General features: G+C 41.9%; 1 pseudogene; it reads right to left on the bottom strand.

Annotated features, from left to right (window-relative positions):
- Positions 1–3,499: 3,499 nt before the first annotated feature.
- Positions 3,500–16,483, bottom strand: LOC112232198 (annotated as a pseudogene).
- Between the last annotated feature and the right edge of the window lie 4,557 nt (positions 16,484–21,040).

Genomic DNA, 21,040 nt, shown 5'->3' with positions numbered 1-21,040 from the left:
ATTTGATTAGATGTTCAGGAGTATTTTGGCTTGGGGGTAGAAGCTGTTTAGAAGCCTCTTGGACCTAGTCTTGGTGCTCCGGTACCACTTGCTGTGCGGTAGCGTAGAGAACAGTCTTTGACTAGGGTGGCAGGAGTCTTTGACAACTTTTAAGGCCTTCCTCTGACATTACCTGGTATAAAGTTCCTGGATGGTAGGAAGCTTGGCCCCGGTGATGTACTGGGCCTAACACACTTCCCTCTGTAGTGCCTTGCGGTCAGAGGCCGAGCAGTTGCCATTCCAGGCAGTGAGGCAACCTGCCAGGATGCTCTCGATGGTGCAGCTGTAAAACCTTTTGAGGATCTGAGGACCCATGCCAAATCTTTTCAGTCACCTGAGGGGGAAGAGGTTTTGGTGTGCTTGGACCATGATAGTTTGTTGGTGTGGACGCCAAGGAACTTGAAGCTCTCAACCTGCTCCACTACATCCCTGTCCATGAGAATGGGGGCATGCTCGGTCCAACTTTTCCTGTAGTCCACAATCATCTTCTTTGTCTTGATCACTTTGAGGGAGAGGTTGTCCTTGCACCACATGGTCAGGTCTCTGACCTCCTCCCTATAGGTGGTCTCATTGATCAGGCCTACCACTGTTGTGTCATCGGCAAACTTAATGATGGTGTTGGAGTCGTGCCTGGCCGTGCAGTCATGAGTGAACCATGAGTGAACAGGGAGTACAGGAGGGGACTGAGCACACACCCCTTGTTGTTAACTACCCTTACCACCTGGGAGCGGCCCATCAGGAAGTCCAGGATCCAGTTGCAGAGGGAGGTGTTTAGTCCCAGGTTCCTTAGCTTAGTGATGAGTTTGAGGGCACTATGGTGTTGAACACTGAGCTGAAGTCAATGATTAGCAATCTGACATAAACTCAGCAACATCCTCTCACTGTCAACTGTGCAAACTTAACATGTGTAAATATTTGTATGAACATAAGATTCAACAACTGAGACATAAACTGAACAAGTTCCAAAAATGTGACTAACAGAAATTGAATAATGTGTCCCTGAACAAACCTGCAAGTTCCCAGAATTTTCTGGGGGGAATGTCCCTAGCCCTCACGCTTCGATCCAACAGGTCCCACACGTGCTCAATGGGATTGAGATCCGGGCTCTTCTCTGGCCATGGCAGAACACTGACATTTCTGTCTTGCAGGAAATCACGCACAGAACGAGCAGTATGGCTGGTGGCATTGTCATGCTGGAGGGTCATGTCAGGATGAGCCTGCAGGAAGGGTACCACATGAGGGAGGAGGATGTCTTCCCTGTAACGCACAGCGTTGAGATTGCCTGCAATGACAACAAGCTCAGTCCGATGATGCTGTGACACACCGCCCCAGACCATGACAGACAATCCACCTCCAAATCGATCCCGCTCCAGAGTACAGGCCTCGGCGTAACGCTCATTCCTTCGACGATAAACACAAATCCGACCATCACCCCTGGTGAGACAAAACCGCGGCTCGTCAGTGAAAAGCACTTTTTGCCAGTCCTGTCTGGTCCAGCAACGGTGGGTTTGTGCCCATAGGCGACTTTGTTGCTAGTGATGTCTGGTGAGGACCTGCCTAACAACAGGCCTACAAGCCCTCAGTCCAGCCTCTCTCAGCCTATTGCGGACAGTCTGAGCACTGATGGAGGGATTGTGCGTTCCTGGTGTAACTCGGGCAGTTGTTATTGCCATCCTGTACCTGACCCGCAGGTGTGATGTTCGGATGTACCGATCCTGTGCAGGTGTTGTTACACATGGTCTGCCACTGCGAGGACGATCAGCTGTCCGTCCTGTCTCCCTGTAATGCTGTCTTAGACGTCTCACAGTATGGACATTGCAATTTATTGTCCTGGCCACATCTGCAGTCTTGATGCCTCCTTGCAGCATGCCTAAGGCACGTTCACGCAGATGAGCAGGGACCCTGGGCATCTTTCTTTTGGTGTTTTTCAGAGTCCGTAGAAAGGCCTCTTTAGTGTCCTAAGTTTTCATAACTGTGACCTTAATTGCCTACCGTCTGTAAGCTGTTCCACAGGTGCATGTTCATTAATTGTTTATGGTTCATTGAACAAGCATGGGAAACAGTGTTTAAACCCTTTACAATGAAGATCTGTGAAATTACAAATTATCTTTGAAAGACAGGGTCCTGAAAAAGGGACGTTTCTTTTTTTGCTGAGTTTAGGTGTTCCTTTTGTCCAGGTGTGAAAGGGCAGTGTGGAGTGCAACAGAGATTGCATCATCTGTGGATCTGTTGGAGCGGTATGCAAATTAGAGTGGGTCTAGGGTTTCTAGGATAATCGTGTTGATGTGAGCCATGATCAACCTTTCAAAGCATTTCATGGCTACAGACGTGAGTGCTACACGTCAGTAGTCATTTAGGGAGGTTACCTTAGTTCTTGGGCACAGGGATTATGGTGGTTTGCTTGAAACATGTAGGTATTACAGACTCAGACAGGGAGAGGTTGAAAATGTCAGTGAAGACACTTGACAGTTGGTCAGCGCATGCTCGGAGTACACGTCCTGGTAATCCGTTTGGCCCTGCGGCCTTGTGAATGTTGACCTGTTTAATGGTCTTACTCACATTGGCTGCGGAGAGCGGGATCACACAATCGCCTGGAACAGCTGATGCTCTCAGTTGGGAGATGGCACACGAGGATTGGGCCAAACTGCCAGTACAGAGGTACAGGAAGCTCATCGATGGCTATAGGAAGCTCTTGATTGCAATTATATTGACCAAAGGCTGTGCTAGCAAATATTACGTCTAGGGTGTCAATAATTTAGTCAATGCCAAGTTTATTTTCTGATTTAAGTGGATATATTAAGTTCTGAATCATAAACATAGGTTACATAATTGTGGAGACCAAATACATTGGTGAATTTCAACTTATTTTTAGGGAAAATGGTCAGTTAGTTGATAAAAGTGCAAGGGCCACGACTGTGTGTTGATTAAATAATGAAGTATAATGTTTTGGTTAGATTGACAAGGGAAACTCAGTCCCTTCAAGGATACAAAAATAACCAAGACAGTCAGAACAGAGTCAATTTTGTATATAATTTCAACAAATCTACTTGCATAATGAAGTACAGTACTTTTATTGCACAAAACGATACTGTGAACGATAAATGAACTTTTCTCACTATGGTAACTTTTCTGTAAATCTGGAACCCTTACTTTGATAAAAATTAATTTTAGAATACTTCGGACAAGGTTTAACATTATAAGGCACCATCCTGATCTCACTATAACACCAATGTCAACCTAAAGGGACTAAGTTTGTCATTCTTCATTAGTGAAGTATTTTTACAGACAGCATCACACCAACCATTACCATATCATCTACTCTGCCTCATCATACTCATTCTTTCCTCAGTTCAATCACTTTTCAATCAAATGTATTAAAAAGGCCCTTTTACATCAGCAGATGTCACAAAGTGCTATACAGAAACCCAGCCTAAAACCCCCAACAGCAAGGAATGCATGATGTAAAAGCACGGTGGCTATAAAAAACTCCCTAGAAAGGCAGGAACCTAGGAAGAAAGCTAGAGAGGAACCAGGCTCTGAGGGGTGGCCAGTCCTCTTCTAGCTGTGCTGGGTGGAGTTCACCTCATCCAGTTCCCTACTACATCCAAAAGCAACAGAATTAACTACAAACACACTAACCGGTACTACATATCACTATACTCTATACATGGGCCATGTTTTCTGCTGGTGTATCCTGTTGTCTCTCCTCTGAGAACCTCTTCCCGCAGTGCATATAGGCGAACAGCCTCTCTCCCTTGTGGACCTTCAGGTGCATCTTCAGCTGGTGCTGGTGGGAGAACCTCTTCTCACACTGGGGCAGCTTCAGGATTTCTCTCCTGTGTGGACACTCTGGTGCCTCTTCAGGTTGAACAAGTGTGAAAAACTGGCCCGGCACAGGTGGCAATTGAATGGCTTCTCCCCTGTATGGACCCTCTGGTGCCTCTTCAGGCTGAACGAGTGTGAAAAACTGGCCCAGCACAGGTGGCAGCCGTATGGTTTCTCCCCCGTGTGAATCCTCTGGTGGATCTCTACTTGTTTGGGGAAACTGAAGGTTTTCCCACAGAACGAACATGGGAAGCGCTTCTCTTTGGCGATGCCACCTTTACTGATTCTGTCTCTACTACTGTCATTGGTCAATGGGCTTGTGTAGCCATTTAGTGTTGAGGTACTTGCATTGTCTGAGGTCTGGTTTAACATTAGGAGAGTGTGAGGAGGATGAAGGCCAGGGAGTGTCTGTGTTGTTGCAGGGTCCATGTTCCAATTGATAGATCCTATAGAAGGCAGGCTGAAGGAAGCATCTGTTAGGGGGTTAACCTGAGGCGCCATCTGTCTCTCTGAATCACAACTATAGGAGCAGGATGGAGCGTCGCTAGCTGAGTCTGTGTCTGTTCTCATACAGACACCTCCCCGTCCCCGCAGACCAAATCTACGCCTTACTCTGGTCTCAGCCAGTCTGTTGTCATGAAGACTAAGTTCAGCTGTTGTTTTGTGTTCGACAGTCTGTTTCTGGTTGTGGTTAACAGTGTTGTTCCCCAGCCCAGAGTTGAGGACACTGTCCCATCCACTGACCACTACGTCGCCTCTGGTCCTGGCTTGCTCAGTGATGTCATCCCCCAGGCCATTGACTGCACCTGTCTGGCTCTGGGAATCCAAGATGGCCACCCAGTCTCCTCTGTTGGCCTCCAGCCAACCACCTGCAGGAAGAGGTTACAAAATAAACTTTGGCAGAGAAAACTCTACATATGGAGTGTTTTTGAGTCAATTAAAGTGTTTTTGTCAATTACTTTGTTGTATGTAAACACAAGTTGTAATGATTTAATTTTATGAATGAAGAAAAAACAACAGCCAGGAGTATCACTATTACCACTGACGATCTATTACTGTATGGAGGCTATATGTATTACTATTCCCATTGAAGATCTATTACTGTATGGAGGCTATATGTATTACTATTCCCATTGAAGATGTATTACTGTATGGAGGCTATATGTATTACTATTCCCATTGAAGATCTATTACTGTATGGAGGCTATATGTATTACTATTCCCATTGAAGATCTATTACTGTATGGAGGCTATATGTAGTTCTCCCTTACCTTGCTCCCCCATCTTTAGTCCACTCAGCAGGTCAATGCTCTCTGGTTCATCTTCTATTGTCTCCTCTTTGACCAGCAGCAGATCAGGCTTCCCATCCTCCATGTCTACTGACTGTAAGAGATACAGAGTGAGAGGATGTTGGATCAAGACATCTGATATGAGCACCCTGCTATGGAGCATCTTCTGATTGGCCAATGAGGGATTGCTATGAGTACTATGCAAACATGTTAGTTGATTTGATACTATACTAATGGTTGGAGAATTCAATTCAATGGAGAATTCAACAGTAGTTCACAGTGGGCTCACCTCAGTGAGACTGTGTGTGGTCCTGTGCTGCTCAGCTGGTTCCACTGGGGGTTCAGGAGAAGGTGTAGTCTGGTTATTCTCCATGACCATGGTCCCCTCAGGTTTCCCCAGACCCTCCTCACACCCCTCCTCCTTCACCAGCAGCACCTCCTCCTCCTGGAAGAGACAGGGAATACAGATCACACAGACATACACTCCCTCAGGTACGTACACACATAATGAACACATTTTCAACATGGAGTGTTTCCCCATCCCCACTACGTTTGAGTCCTATACTGTAGTTACAGAACAACTTCATTGTTGTTAAACCCATCATGGTGAACGTAAATATGAGTAATCATCAGGCAAGCCTGACTCAACTATTTTGATGTGCACAGTAGGTGTTTGTTAGTGTGTGGGTATGTGTAGGTACAGTGCAGTGAAGGCTGCTGAGGGGAGAACAGCTCATAATAATGGCTGGAATGGATTAAATGGAATGGTATAAAAACAAGGTTTTCATACCATTTCATTCACTCTATTCCATCCCTTAAACTCCATTTCAGCCTCTATTATGAGCCGTTTTCCCCTTAGCAGCCGCCACTGTTAGAGTGCCTTCAGAAAGTATTCATACCCCTTGACTTTTTCCAAATTTTGTTGTGTTACAGCCTAAAAGTAAAATGGGTTAAATTGAGATTTTTTGGGTTACTGGCCTACACACAATACCCGATAATGCCAAAGTGGAATTGTTTTTTCAAAAATTTTACAAATTAATTAAATATGAAAAGCTGAAATGACTTGAGTCAATTAGTATTCAACCCCTGACTTTAAGACAGAGTTTAATGGCTGTGATAGGAGAACGGATCAACAACATTGTAGTTACTCCACAATACTAACCTATTTGACAGAGTGAAAAGAAGGAAGCCTGTACAGAATAAAAAATATTCCAAAACATGCATCCTGTTTGCAACAAGGCACTAAATTAATACTGCAAAAATGTGACAAAGAATTAACTTTTTCCAGAATACAGAATGCAAATCCAGTACAACACATTACTAAGTACCACTCTCCACATTTTCAAGCATAGTGGTAGCTACATCATGTTATGAGTATGCTTGTAATCATTAAGTACTGGGGAGTTTTTCAGGATAGAAAATAAACAGAATGGAGCTAAGCACAGGAAAAATTCTAGAGGAAAACCTGGTTCAGTTTGCTTTCCACCAGATACTAGGAGGAATTCATATTTCAGCAGGACAATAACCTAAAACACAAGGCCAAATCTACACAGTTTCTTACCAAGAAGACCGCAAATGTTCCTGAGTGGCCAAGCTAGTTTTGCCTTAAATCTACTTGAAAATCTATGCCAAGACCTGAAAATGGTTGTCTAGCAATGATCAACAACCAATTTGACAGAGATGGAAGATTTTTGTTTAATAATAAATGGGCAAATGTTGCACAATTCAGGTGTGGAAAGCTCTTACAGACTTACTCAAAAGATTCACAGTTGTAATTACTGCCAAAGGTGATTCTAACCTGTATAGACTCAGGGGATTGAATACTTATCTAATCAAGATAGTGTTTTATTTTTCATGATAAAATAACTTTTTTTTTATAGATCGTTGACAAAAAATTACAATTAAATCCATTTGAATCCCACTTTGTAACAAAACAAAAATGGAAAAGTCAAAGGCTGTGAATACTTTCTCTAGGTACTGTATGTAGGCTCTAAGTGTATATTGGTTATAAAGCACTGTTGGGTGTATGTAGAATAGGGTGAGATCAGATGTGATTCATACTAAAAAGAGAGTCCCAATTAAAGTTAATGAAAAGTCAATTTTGTTTTTATTAAACAAAGTTTTATATATGCCATATGAAAACCACACATGCCTTAACAAAACATGTCCATGGACTTGATAAACCTCATTCATTTTCTCATTAAAAAGGTGTCTTGGGGAAAAAAAGAAGGTAGTTGAATAGAAGTATTTAGAAGTATTATAGAAGCATTTGTGAACATAATATAGCCTACACAGTACAAACACAATATGTAACATATATTTTATGTCTGACTGCAATTTTCTACCTAGTAATATTCAACACTGAAATCACTTACTCTCGTTATTCCACATGCATCTGTGGATCTTTTCTGCTGACAACAATGAAAATGAATCTTTGTATTTAATGCAGGGTTTGATCTAAACATCAGAAGATATCGAGTGGAATGGTTTCTATGTTATAGATTGGAATGTTATTTCTGCTGGTGTATCCTGAGGTAGCTCCTCTCAGAACCTCTTCCTGCAGTGTGAACATTTAGAGCTGTGGCGGTCATGAAAATGTGTCAGCCATTAACTGTCATGCAAAATGACCACCGGTCTCAAGGTTATTGACCTTGTATTAACATAAACACGGTTGGCATCTCCGGGTTTCCCCGCATACAAGCCGCTGATGCGCACCTGTGGACCATCTACAATTCAAATAAGTATTATAAATCCATTTAATATACTCCATCACAATAGCTGGTGTTAAGAAACATTATGATATGAAGAAAATTTATTTCAGAAGAACAGAATTTCATGTTGAGTCGGCCTAATGTATGTTACCGATCTGGGTCTGCCATGCCAATAGCAGAAAAGATACGCTTAATTCCTGTACAATTATTTTACATCATATGATTTTATAGTTACAAGAATATAAGTGAACACTGATTGATAAAATGGAAAGGGTATTTTTCTCTTAACGATTGCTGAGCGAGTGCGCAATGGTGCGGCTATTCTGTGTTAGTGTAAAAAGGGAGCATTTGAAAAGTTATGTGGCTACTTTAGTTGTGAGACAAACCTTAGAATGTCTTAGAAATCAAAACATATGCATGATGCAACTATTGATGATTTGAAAAAGTTGCAAAACAGGCATGTGCTCTATTTCATGCCTAGACTGCACACGCTGTTCATTAATATTCCCTCCCATCAGACTATTCTCAATTTAATAAGGTCTTTATACTAAATAATATATGTGTGAAATTAGTTTAGATTTAGAATGGGCCATTATCAGCTGCATGTGCATGCCATCCGTATGCACTCGACAGTGTCGATGAAACACGAACGCTATAATAGGTGTGTTGGAAAAATGACCAGCTCCTGACACGCATCATTAATTCATTATGAATAAGATTTATTTGATTTCATTCTTCATTAAAATGTAACCACAATGTTCAGTTGAAATGACTCGCATTTGCACGCACCAACAGTAGGGATATATATATATAAATAAATATGGATTTGGGCTAATTCTGAGGAAGTGGAAACTCAAAATGCATTAGCTAGAAAACTAAATATAATATGCTGATAGTTAGCTGTGTAATTTACTAATCTAACAGTTCATGTAGTTAGTTAAAAGTTAATGTAATGTCCTGAAAACTTTTCAGCATACCCAATGATATCTATAGGCCTATGCAATTACTTCGCCCCGTGTAAACTATATCTCAAAGCCATAGCCTACCAGACTCTCGACCTTCGTCTTGTCCAAGTCCGTACAGGAGTTGCAGTGATGGGACAAGACTGTAACTACCAATTAGGTCTCACGAAATTGGGGAGAAAAAGGGGTAACAAGTGCAAAAGAAAAAAAAAGAAAGCTGAGACCCTCCTCTCTCCAACAGTCACAACAGTAGACCTATTTGCTTTCAAAACTGTGATTTTCCCACAATTGCAACTTGGAACGCAGAGAGAGAGCGTGGTTTTGAGGAGACGTTTCGGATAATAACAGCAAGTCTATGTCAATATAAAAATGTGGAACTTGAAATTGAATGACTGTAGTCAAATTCCATGTGACTGTTGAGTAATGGTTACTGGGCTACTCAAACTGCCCTCTGTAAATTAATGGTGCTGATGGGCATTAGTAGCCTACCAAACTTGCTAACGCCCATCAAGACGCTAATGGCCTGGTACTCAACACTCTATTGTCCCTCAAATCACTCTGCACAGAGAGAGAGAGAGAGAGAGAGCATGATTTGGAGGATGGATGAGACGTTTCGGGTAATAGCAGTAAGCCTATTTCAATATAAAAATGTGAAACTCAAAATTGAATGTCATGGTCAATAGACACGTATTCCTGCTATTTCCACCCCTGCAGATTATTCAAATTCAATCATGAAGTGTTTGATAAGATTTTCAAATGCATTGATGTCAGAGTGATTTGAGGGACAATAGAGTGTTGAGTACCAGGCCATTAGCGTCTTGATGGCCGTTAGCAAGTTTGGCAGGCTACTAACACCCATCAGCACCATTAAACCATTAATTTACAGAGTACAGTTTGAGTAGCCCTGTTACTATGACTCAACGGTCACGTGGAATTTGACTACAGTCATGACTCGTGACCACCAGTCTGGCGGTATTACGGTCACCGTAACAGCCCTACACACAGGGGAACGGCCTCTCTCCCGTGTGGGCCTTCAGGTGCATCTTCAGCTGGTGCTGGTGGGAGAAACTCTTTTCACACTGGGGGCAGCTATAGGATTTCTCCCCTGTGTGGACCCTCTGATGCCTCTTCAGGTTGCAAGCCTGGGCGAAGCGCATATGACACTGGGTACAGCTGTAGGGTTTCTCCCCTGTGTGGACCCTCTGGTGGATCTCTACCTTCTGGGGGCGGCTGAAGCCTTTGTTACAGAACATGCAGAGGAACCGTTTCTCTTTACTATTGGCTGATGTGGCACCTCTTCCCCGAGCCTGAGCTCTAGCCCTGTCGTTTGAGTTCAATACCTGATCGAAAAGGACGCGGCCGTGTGAATCGGAAGGTACCATCGACGTGGACACTGGGTTGTGATCCCTGAGCGGGTGTAAAGGGGAGTGGGTTGTGACATTTGGATTTGTCTGTAAGCTTTCCCTGTAGACTAAGAAGTCACTGGTGTTGCCCTGCGAGTGCCTTCCTCCTAAGTGAGTCTCGTCTGCATTCCATGTCAGAGGAGTGTCGCTCTCCACTTTCACAGTCACCTCATCTACGACCAGACCCTCCCCTTTCTTATCTAGGGACTCTTCAGAGTATACACTACTATTGTACCGGTTCCAGTCCCCTCTCAATGGATTAGTCTGTGTATCTAAGCCGGCAGGCATGTCACTAGGTGTCATCTCTGTAGAGTATGAACAGGACGGATCATTGCCAGTCTGTAATGTGTCACCTGAGTCCTGATGGGACAGAACCGTCCTCGGGCTCGTGTTGCCGTAAAGTAAATACTCTGAGCGGGGAGCAGGAGGACAGCCCAGTCGGTCCAGCCCTGTTAAAGTCTCAGTATCTGTCTCGGACTTGAGGACGGCGTTCAGCGTTCCACTGACCTCCGTGATGTTTCGTCGGGTAATGGGTGGCGTTGGGGCAGTGGTGGGGTCCTCCGTGGCTACAGGGGGAGCTCCAGCCGTTCCAGTATGGATGTCTCTGCTGTGCTGTGGGTCCTCCACTTCTTGAGACCTCTCCAGCTTGACCCCAGGACCTGCAGCCTCTGCATCCTGACACAAGAATAGAGGAGATTATTACCGGTACATGAGATGAATTGGATAACAATGTCATAGGGAAGTCTAAGAAGCTCCCCTATGGCAGATACATTAGGATGTACTTGTAAGCAAGTGAACAGATGAGGGGAGTCTTTCTGAAATATACTGGCCACATTTGATCTACTGTAATTTTTATGTGATACTATTACACTAACCTCGATCATGATAAAGTGCTGGTTAGAGGTTCCACTCCCCTCATCAACAGTGATTGGTTGGTCATCTCTCCATGTGTTGTGTTCCGCTGACTTCACAAAGCTCCTGTGGCCTCCAGTGAGATGTCCTTCACCTGAGAGAGTGATTGGTGGAAAAGAGGTGATTAGGTACTGTCAATGCTCAAAGCGATATTGTACACTATTGACAGTTTTGACTGTCTACAATTGGCAAGGATGTAAGGTAACAATTCAAATAACGTCTTGATACACACTATTTATAGATCAGTAGATTATGTCCCATGCATCACATTGTTTTCAATTAGTAAATAATAGGAAATGCTGTAAATCAAGAACCTGGCTAGAATATGATAGTGTCTTTGTGCAAGATTGCTAAATAACCAGGGGAATTATTGCATACAATCCCAAAACTGACCAAGATGCAATTCTGGTGAAAACATTTAAAGTCACATATGCGCAGAGGGGAAAGGACAACCTTCTGCAAAATGTACCTTTAGCTAGCTTTTTTTCTTAAAAAATGATCTTTATTGAAGTGAACATTTTACAAATCATAAATAGTTCACATAAAAACAATTCTAGTTTCACATCAATACATTTTGGTTCATAATTACATAACGTGATTTACAGATTTAATAGTGTCCGTGGCAGAGTCCATCTTATTTCTTCCTTTTAGTTCCGTTTTGATTTGTATTTTTTTTTATTGAACAAAACGTTATTTCAGTCATAATGCACCTTGCCTTCCAAATTTTACTGTTCACAATGTATATTATTGTCCACCATAAATCTTTAGTAATGTCATCCACGTGAGTATCGAAGACACCGTGAAAGACAGACTTGGGATTTATACATACAGTACCAGTCAAAAGATTGGACACACCTACTCATTCTCATTCTTATTTTACTATTTTCTACATTGTAGAATAATAGTGAAGACATCAAAACTATGATATAATACATAAGGAATCATGTAGTAAACCGAAAAGTGTTAAATAAAACAAAATATTTTGTATTTTATATTCTTTCGAAGTAGCCACCCTTTGCCTTGATGACAGCTTTGCACACTCTTGGCATTCTCTCAACCAGCTTCACCTGGAATGCTTTTCCAACAGTCTTGAAGGAGTTCCCACATATGCTGAGCATTTGTTGGCTGCTTTTCCTTCACTCTGCCATCCTACTCATTCCAAACCATCTCAATTGAGTTGAGGTCTGGTAATTGTGGAGGCCAGGTCATCTGATGCAGCACGCCATCACTCTCCTTCGTGGTCAAATAGCGCTTACACAGGTTGTGTTGGGTCATTGTTCTGATGAAAAACAAAATGATAGTCCCACTAAGTGCAAACCAGATGGGATGGCGTATCGCTGCAGAATGCTGTGGTAGCCATGCTGGTTAAGTGTGCCTTGAATTGTAAATAAATCACAGACATTGTCACCATGCTTCACGGTGGGAACCACACATGGAGATCATCCGTTCACCTACTCTGCGTCTCACAAAGACACGGTGGTTGGAACCAAAAAACTCAAATTTGGACTTCAGACAGATTTCAACCGGTCTAATGTCCATTGCTTGCGTTTCTTGGCCCAAGCAAGTCTCTTCTTCTTATGGGTGTCCTTTAGTAGTAGTTTCTTTGCAGCAATTTGATCATGAAAGCCTGATTCACAGTCTCCTCTGAGCAGTTGATGTTGAGATGTGTCTGTTACTTGAGCTTTGTGAAGCATTTATTTGGGCTGCAATCTGAGGTGAAGTTAACACTAATGAACGTATCCTCTGCAGCAGAGGTAACTGGGTCTTCTTTTCCTGTGGCGGTTCTCATGAGAGCCAGTTTCATCATAGCGCTTGATGGATTTTGCGACTGCACTTGAAGAAACTTTCAAAGTTCTTGAAATTTTCCAGACTGACTGACATTCATGTCTTAAAGTGATGATGAACTGTCATTTCTCTTTGCTTATTTGATCTGTTCTTGACATTATATGGACTTGGTCTTTTACCAAATTGGGCTATCTTCTGTATACCACCCCTAACTTGTCACAACACAACTGATTGGCTCAAACGCATTAAGAAGGAAAGAAATTCCACAAATTAACAAGGGCACACCTGTTAATTGAAATTTATTCCAGGTGACTACCTCATGAAACTGGTTGAGAGAATGCCAAGAGTGTGCAAAGCTGTCATCAAGGCAAAGGGTGGCTACTTTGAAGAATCTCAAATATAAAATATATTTTGATTTATTTAAACCTCTACAGCAGTGGTTCCCAAACTTTTTATAGTCCCGTACCCTTCAAACATTCAACCTCCAGCTGCGCACCCCCTCTAGCACCAGGGTCAGCGCACACTCAAATGTTGTTTTTTGTCATCATTGTAAGCCTGCCACACACACACTATACGATAAATTTATTAAACATAAGAATGAGTGTGAGTTGTCACAACCCAGCTCATGGGAAGTGACAAAGAGCTCTTATAGGACCAGGGCACAAATAATAATAATCAATCCATTTTACTCTTTATTTAGCCATCTTACATATAAAACCTTATTTATTAATCAAGAATTGTGAATAACTCACCATAGGTTAATGAGAAGGGAGTGCTGGAAAGGATGCACATAACTCTGCAATGTTGGGTTGTATTGGAGATAGTCTCTGTCTTAAATCATTTTCTACACACAGTCTGTGCCTGTATTTAGTTTTCATGCTAGTGACGTCTGAGAATCCACTCTCACATAGGTACGTGGTTGCAAAGTGCATCAGTGTCTTAACAACACGATTTGCCAAAGCAAGAAACTCTGAGCACAGCCCTATCCAGAAATCTGGCAGTGGCTTCTGATTAAATTCAATTTTCACAGAACCACTTGTTGCAATTTCAATGAGGCTCTCTTGTTCAGATATCGGTAAGTAGACTGGAGGCAGGGCATGAAAGGGATAACGAATCCAGTTGTTTGTGTCATCATGCAAGCGGTCAGACAAGTGAAAATGATGGTCAGTAAAGAAAACTTTAAGCTTGTCTCTCAATTTAAAAAACGTGTTACTTTGCCCCTTGATAACCAGCACACTTCTGTATGTTGTAAAAGCATTACATGGTCGCTGCCCATATCATTGCACAATGCAGAAAATACACGAGAGTTCAGGGGCCTTGCTATAACAAAGTTAACCATTTTCACTGTAGTGTCCAAAACGTCTTTCAAGCTGTCAGGCATTCCCTTGGTAGCAAGAGCCTCTCGGGGATGCTGCAGTGTGCCCAAGTAGCGTTGGGGGAAAACTGCTTGCACGAGGGTTACCACTCTACTATGTCTGCCTGTCATGGCTTTCACGCCATCAGTACAGATAAATCAAAGAGGAGGATGTCTTCCTTATTTGACCCCCATAAACGTAACGGACATATACCAGGAGCTGTGCCAGGCCCGCCACGTCTGTTGACTCATCCAGCTGTAACGCATATAATTCACTGGCTTGTATCCAAAGCAATAATTGTTTCAAAACATCTCCTGCTATGTCACTGATGTGTCGTGAAACAGTGTTGTTTGATGAAGGCATTGTCTGTATAGTTTTTTGGGCCTTTTCCCCAAGCCATATCCACGGCAGCAGGAAGAATTAAGTCCTCCACAATAGTATGGGGCTTGCCTGTCCTAGACACTCAGTAGCTCACTATATAAGATGCTTCTAGCACCTTCTTGTTAATGTTATCTGTTGCTTTTATGCAGGTCTTACTACTCGAAAGTCATCTTTATTCTTGCTCCAAAAACTCCCGTGGCTTATTTTTCAAATTGTCATGATTTGTTTCTAAATGTCTGCACAAGAGTGAAGGTTTCCCGAAGGAGAGTAACGGTTAATGTGATTGGGTGTTAATTATTTGACTAGGCTACCTGTATTTGACATTATGTTATTTCGCTGAACACTAGATTTAATTTTATTTTTGGCAGTGAAACGAGGCTACTCAGGTGAGAATAAATCCTCACCCAAATGTATAGCCCCGTTGGAAAATATAAATGTACTGTTTGAAAATGTGAAGAAAAAAAAAAAAATATATATATATATATATATATATATATATTTTTTTTTTTTAAATGCACGTACTCCCGTTTGGGAATACCTGCTCTACGGGATCGGTGTCCCCCCCACGGGATGGTTAAGCTAATGTAGGCTAATGTGATTAGCATGAGGTTGTAGGTAATATGAACATTTCTCAGGACATAGACATATCTGATATGGGCAGAAAGCTTAAATTCTTGTTGATCTAACTACACTGTCCAATTTACAGTAGCTATTACCATGCTAGGGGTTGAGGAGAGTGCACAATTATGAACTTGAAAATGTATTAATAAACCAATTAAGCACATTTGGGTAGTCTTGATACAACATTTTGAACAGATATGCAATGGTTCATTAGATCAGACTAAAACCTTTGCACATACACTGCTTCCATCTAGTGGCCAAAATCTAAATTGCGCCTTGGCTGGAATAATACATTATGGCCTTTCTCTTCCATTTCAAAGATGATGGTACATGTATTAGTATATTTTACCATATCTCATGTGTTGCTACATGAATTTCATATTTCCACAAAATTCAAAGTGTTTCCTTTCAAATGGGATTAGGAGAAATTTAAATAAATAAATAGTTTTAAAAAACTTGATTCAGTATGTCCAAACTTTTGACTGGTAATGTACATTTTCTGTGCACTGAGTATATTTTTTTTAAACATCCTTGTTTCTGCAGGGTTCAGGTTGCGGTATGCGTCTTCACCACCATATTTAATCAGATATCAGTTTATAGTTTTTGGTCAAATTTCAATATTTCTATTTAAATGTATGAATTTGACTGAGATACCAGCTCATTTGGTTCCCTAGTCATATAATTACGGAATTTCCCACACATAAATAGCCCCTAATGTACCTCTTGCGGTTCCTCTGTATCGGTCGAGGATCTTGACACTTCTGGGACGACTGGCGAGAATGCGCTCTCGCATCATCTTGTCTGCGCGGTCCCGTGATACCTTCAGTTCAAGTAGCTGTAGTTTCCTCTGCAATGCCCTGTTTTCTTTATGTCTTTGAGTTATTTCCAAACGAAACACTGCATAGTCATCGTCTACGAGTTTACAGACCTCTGCCACGGCTGCATTCGCTAACACCTCCATGATGGAGGCTATTTGAGTGTGAAAAACCATACAGTTAGCCATTGTTAGAACCTAGCTTTACTTAGATAACATCAACCTGTCCTGTCTCCAACGCGAATATAAGACTACCTGGGGTAAGTATGTGATGCTGTGCAGTGTGTTAATAAACGTCTGAATTACAACAACATAAACGCTTATGTAAAAATTGTACTTGATCACTGTTCACTTCCGTTTAATTGCTCTTCTTCGTGTAGTTTTCCGGCAGACTAGACGTTTTGCTGCCTTTCCCAGGTCGGAGAGCGAATTGCACATTTTGGTCACACAAATGGGGGAAAAAGAAATTGCACCACCATCTAACCCTAGATATATCCCACTACAGGCTGTTGACCTGGGAGGCTGGAACCCCTTCTCTCAAAACACTCTGACACCCAAAAACTTTTCTGCTGCTGCTACTACTTAATATCTTCTTGGATTTCTTCTCCATCTGTGTGGTACAGTTAATGACCATAGCAATAAACGACAAGAAGCCAACCTTACTAAAGCTCAAATTGTCCGGGTCACTCTGTACTGGCCTACTAGTCACAGGGATCCTCTCAGGCTCCCTTTCCCAGCCTCACTTTTTCCCCCATCAACATCTACTTTCCTCACTGCCTCAGCATGAGACACTTTCTGCACTGTAACCCTGGCAATCTCAAATTGTCTTACTTGCACATGACATTTCTGATCCCCAGCAACATGCGCACCTCCACAATTGAAACACACCACCTTTTCCAACAAAACTACACACTCCTTTGTCCCATTCCCTCCTGTATACTTCTCACACCTAATAATGTCCCTCCTACATACTGCTGCAACATGAGCATACAACGTGGCACCTGAAACACTGTAGTTGGTTCTGAACAAAAGCTCTTATGGGATACCTGACATGTCCTAGCATGGCTTTATCAGGTAAACACTCAATATCAAAACTCAAAAGGATAAACAGGGTCTCCTCAATCTCGCACTCGCCCCCGGGTTTGCATTGCACCAAACAGCGTGCATCACAGACACCGTGGATCCTCAACTTCAGTTGTTCCACCCCAATTATCACTTCTTTCACCGGTGCTCTGCTCCAGATAGCAAAGCAAGACACAGCGCTTGTCCCGAGGCTCGAGATGTGGAGCGCCCGCTCCTTCTGATACCACAAATTGTTTGGCCAAAAGGCACGAATCCACTTTCTCCATAAATCCTACTCCCACTGGGCCAGAGCCATCTCAGGCATTTCCCTGATTATTGGGGTGAGGCTCAGAAGTCTTCAGATTCTTTTTCTTCACTTTTGTCAGGTTTGATTTCTAAGCTTTCACTATCCAACTCCATCTCATGGTTTTCAGGAGAGGAACATGTAATTATGTCTCCTGTATTTGACTCATAAGAGAAAGTACTTTGCACGTATTTCGCAGACATAGACTATCGCCCTAATTTCTGCCTGGCGTCATCTTGCCATCCGCCATTCTTCTTCCCAGTGCCGGCTGGTCAAGCTAGCTAGCTCCACTCCTGACTCTGAAGAGAAGGGATCGTATTGGTTGGCGTCATAGCTCAAAGGGTGTGGTTAAATGAAAAAGATATGCGCACTGTTCTTTAAATTACAGTACTGCTTACTTTACACATCAAATCTCCTAATATCAGTCTCTTTCAAGCTGAGAACAGACTTGTTTAGAAAGAAGCAAGAATGGAGTAGAAAATAATGACTTTATTCCATCTACATCACCTTAAGGTAAATATTCAACTGTCCTGGTTTTTGTCTAGATTTACTGTCCCTTTAAAAACAGGTATTTACACAAGCCTGTTTCAAATCAAGTTAACAAAGAGTTAATAAGGGGAATGGGGTTAATTATCCTCTTACCAAGACACTTAACATGATAATTATAATACGTCTAAAGAATGGTTCCCAGATATCACCTTGTGTATATCTCTAGTCACACTGCTATGATTTCTCCTCGTTGTGGACAACTCCTGTGTCTGATAAGGTTAGTCAGCAAAGAGAAGCTCTTGTAACAGTTTCCCCTTGAAGGGCTTGTCCTTGGTATGAACTGTCTGGTGCTTCTTCACATAGTTCGCCTCAGCAAAGCGCTTCTGACACGTGGCGCAGGTGTATGACTTGTCTGCATCTGTCCAAATGCTCAGCCTCCCACGTTGTGACCCAATGACACCAGAGGAGGTAGAAGCAGGAGCCACCACCCTCAGGTGGTTAGTGTTTGAGCTCCCTCCTTGAACTCTAGCCATTGTTTAGGTGTTGTTGGGTTTGTGTGCTGTGTTATAGGTACCTCTCGTGGTGAACACCCATCCTGACCCTGTCTGTATTGGTGAGTTAATCCTGAGGTAAGTGAGGAAGGCTAGACCCAGGCCCAGGCTTTCCATGAACCCAGTCACCAGGCATTAGACGAGACCCTGAAGGAGAAGACAGATTTGCTGATGGACTACCGCCAGGGGGGTCTCCCACCACTCTCTGTGAAGGCTGAAGCCCAGGGTGACCTGCTCTGTTCATCATGGATACTGTGGTGTTTGTATCATAGGAACAGGAGGGTCTGTCTCTATCAGCCCCAGGCCCTGCTCCATCCCTGCACTGAGACTGAAGAGAAGGGTCTGGGCTGCAGACTGGATCCCTGACTGGAGCCTCTGTCTCTCTGATGACCACCACGACTGTTGTTCAGTCCACTGGTTGTGTTCTGTGTGGTGGTGGAATCTCTGGACCTCTTCAGAGGTCCAGTCTCTCCCACCAGTAACACTGGATATCAGGAGGCCTTCATGGACTGCAGACTGTAAACAAGTTGTACAGAAGAGCATAAAAAAGGTTTATATAAGAAACTGCTGTACACACAAACATGACCCCTCTGTAGTCCGCTTTAGCTCAGTTAGTAGAGCATGTTAACCACAGTCAAGCCCATCTAACAGTGTGGTTCAAGTAGGGAGGCGTAGGGTAAATGATTTACATACAGCATCAGTATACAGCAAGGAAAATATAGTATATTCTTTCTATCAAAGATATCTACATATCTTTCAGGATGTTGTGTATCCCTGGAAATAATCAGAATTCATCTCAACATTACTTTTGAAAACATAACTTGTCCAAAAAAAGAAAGTTGTCTTTTGGCACAATTTACCGCGGGTATGTGGTAAGTTGAGTCGCAGGACAGGGTAATTTAAGCCTCCTACACATTTTTTTAATGAATGAAATATTACCACTACCTTTTTAAAACCATGTCTATCTTTATGTCCCAAATACAATAACACAATTGCTTTTTTGTTTAAAGAAAATAATTTTAAGCATTGTTTAACACAGGCTTATCACCTCACAAACACTTTTACCCTAGGCCCTGTTGTAACCTCCTATCAGTGATAATGCCTTGCATTACACTGGGGAATAAATCACTTCCATTGGATCAACTTCCCCAAGGCAAACATTTTGACTATATTAGCCTATACAGCTGCATGGATGCACTTTTATTCTATGTTTAGGACCTCAATCTTATAGAGACCCCAAATTATGTATAGATCAATCTTAAAATGATACATTTTGAAACCTCTAACACACTCATTTGACAATGTGTTTTCTGGACTTAACCACTTATTCCATGTGGTGTCTTCCTTCAGACTCCATGAAATTATGACCTATTTGGTAAAATGATTGTATGGTTACCTAGAAACGAGAGTTGCTGAACTTACCCCTTTGGCTCAACTTACTTAATGATTCAAGAATGAAGTATAATGTTTTGGTTCCACTGAGATAAGGGAAACTCAGTCCCTGCAATGATACAAAAAAACAAGCCAGTCAGCACAGATTAAATGTATTTAATTTCAACAAAATGGTCATACACTCACAACGTAAAGTCCAGAACTTTTATTGCACAAAATAATATGTGACCAGTAGAATAACTTTTCTCAATATGGTAACACTTTACCTTTTCTGTAAATCTGGTACCCTCGCTTTGATAAAATTAATTTTAGAATACTTTGGAAAATGTTCATCACATTACACACATCTTTACTACTTCATCTCAAGTAAACATTCATTAAGGGCCTATCATTTCCTCATAAAACCCCAGCATCAAACAACAGGACAAGGTTGAAGCATTTTTACAGACACCGTCACATTCATCCCCCTTGGTGTTTTTCCAATTTTGTTGAATTACAACCTGTAATTTAAATAGATTTTTAGTTCGACTTCATGTAATGGACATACAAAAAATAGTCCAAATTGGTTGAGTGGAAAAAAATATGCATGCACCACTTTTCTTTGCTATAAAGCCTATAATTTGTTAGATTGCACACAGGTGGACTTTAAGTGTCACATGATCAGTATATATATATATATATATATATATATATATATATATATATATATATATATATATATATATATATATATATATATATATATATATATATATATATATATATATATATATATATATATATATATATATATATATATATATACACACACACACACACACACACACACACACACACACACACACACACACACACACACACACACACACACACACACACACACACACACACACACACACACACACCTGTTCTGAAAGGCCCCAGAGTCTGGGGCACCATCAAGCATGCGGCACCATGAAGACCAAGGAGCTCGCCAAACTGGTCAGGGGCAAAATTGTGGAGAAGTACAGATCAGGGTTGGGTTATAAAGAAAAATCTGAAACTTTGAAAAATGGAAAGAATGTCACCCACCAAAACTGACAGACCAGGCAAGGAGGGCATTAATCAGAGAAGCAACAAAGATACCAAAGATAACCCTGAAGGAA

This window comes from Oncorhynchus tshawytscha, linkage group LG11 (assembly GCF_018296145.1).
Source record: "Oncorhynchus tshawytscha isolate Ot180627B linkage group LG11, Otsh_v2.0, whole genome shotgun sequence".
In the NCBI taxonomy this organism is placed as follows: Eukaryota; Metazoa; Chordata; class Actinopteri; order Salmoniformes; family Salmonidae; genus Oncorhynchus; species Oncorhynchus tshawytscha.
This window is presented reverse-complemented; position numbering and strand designations above follow the sequence as displayed.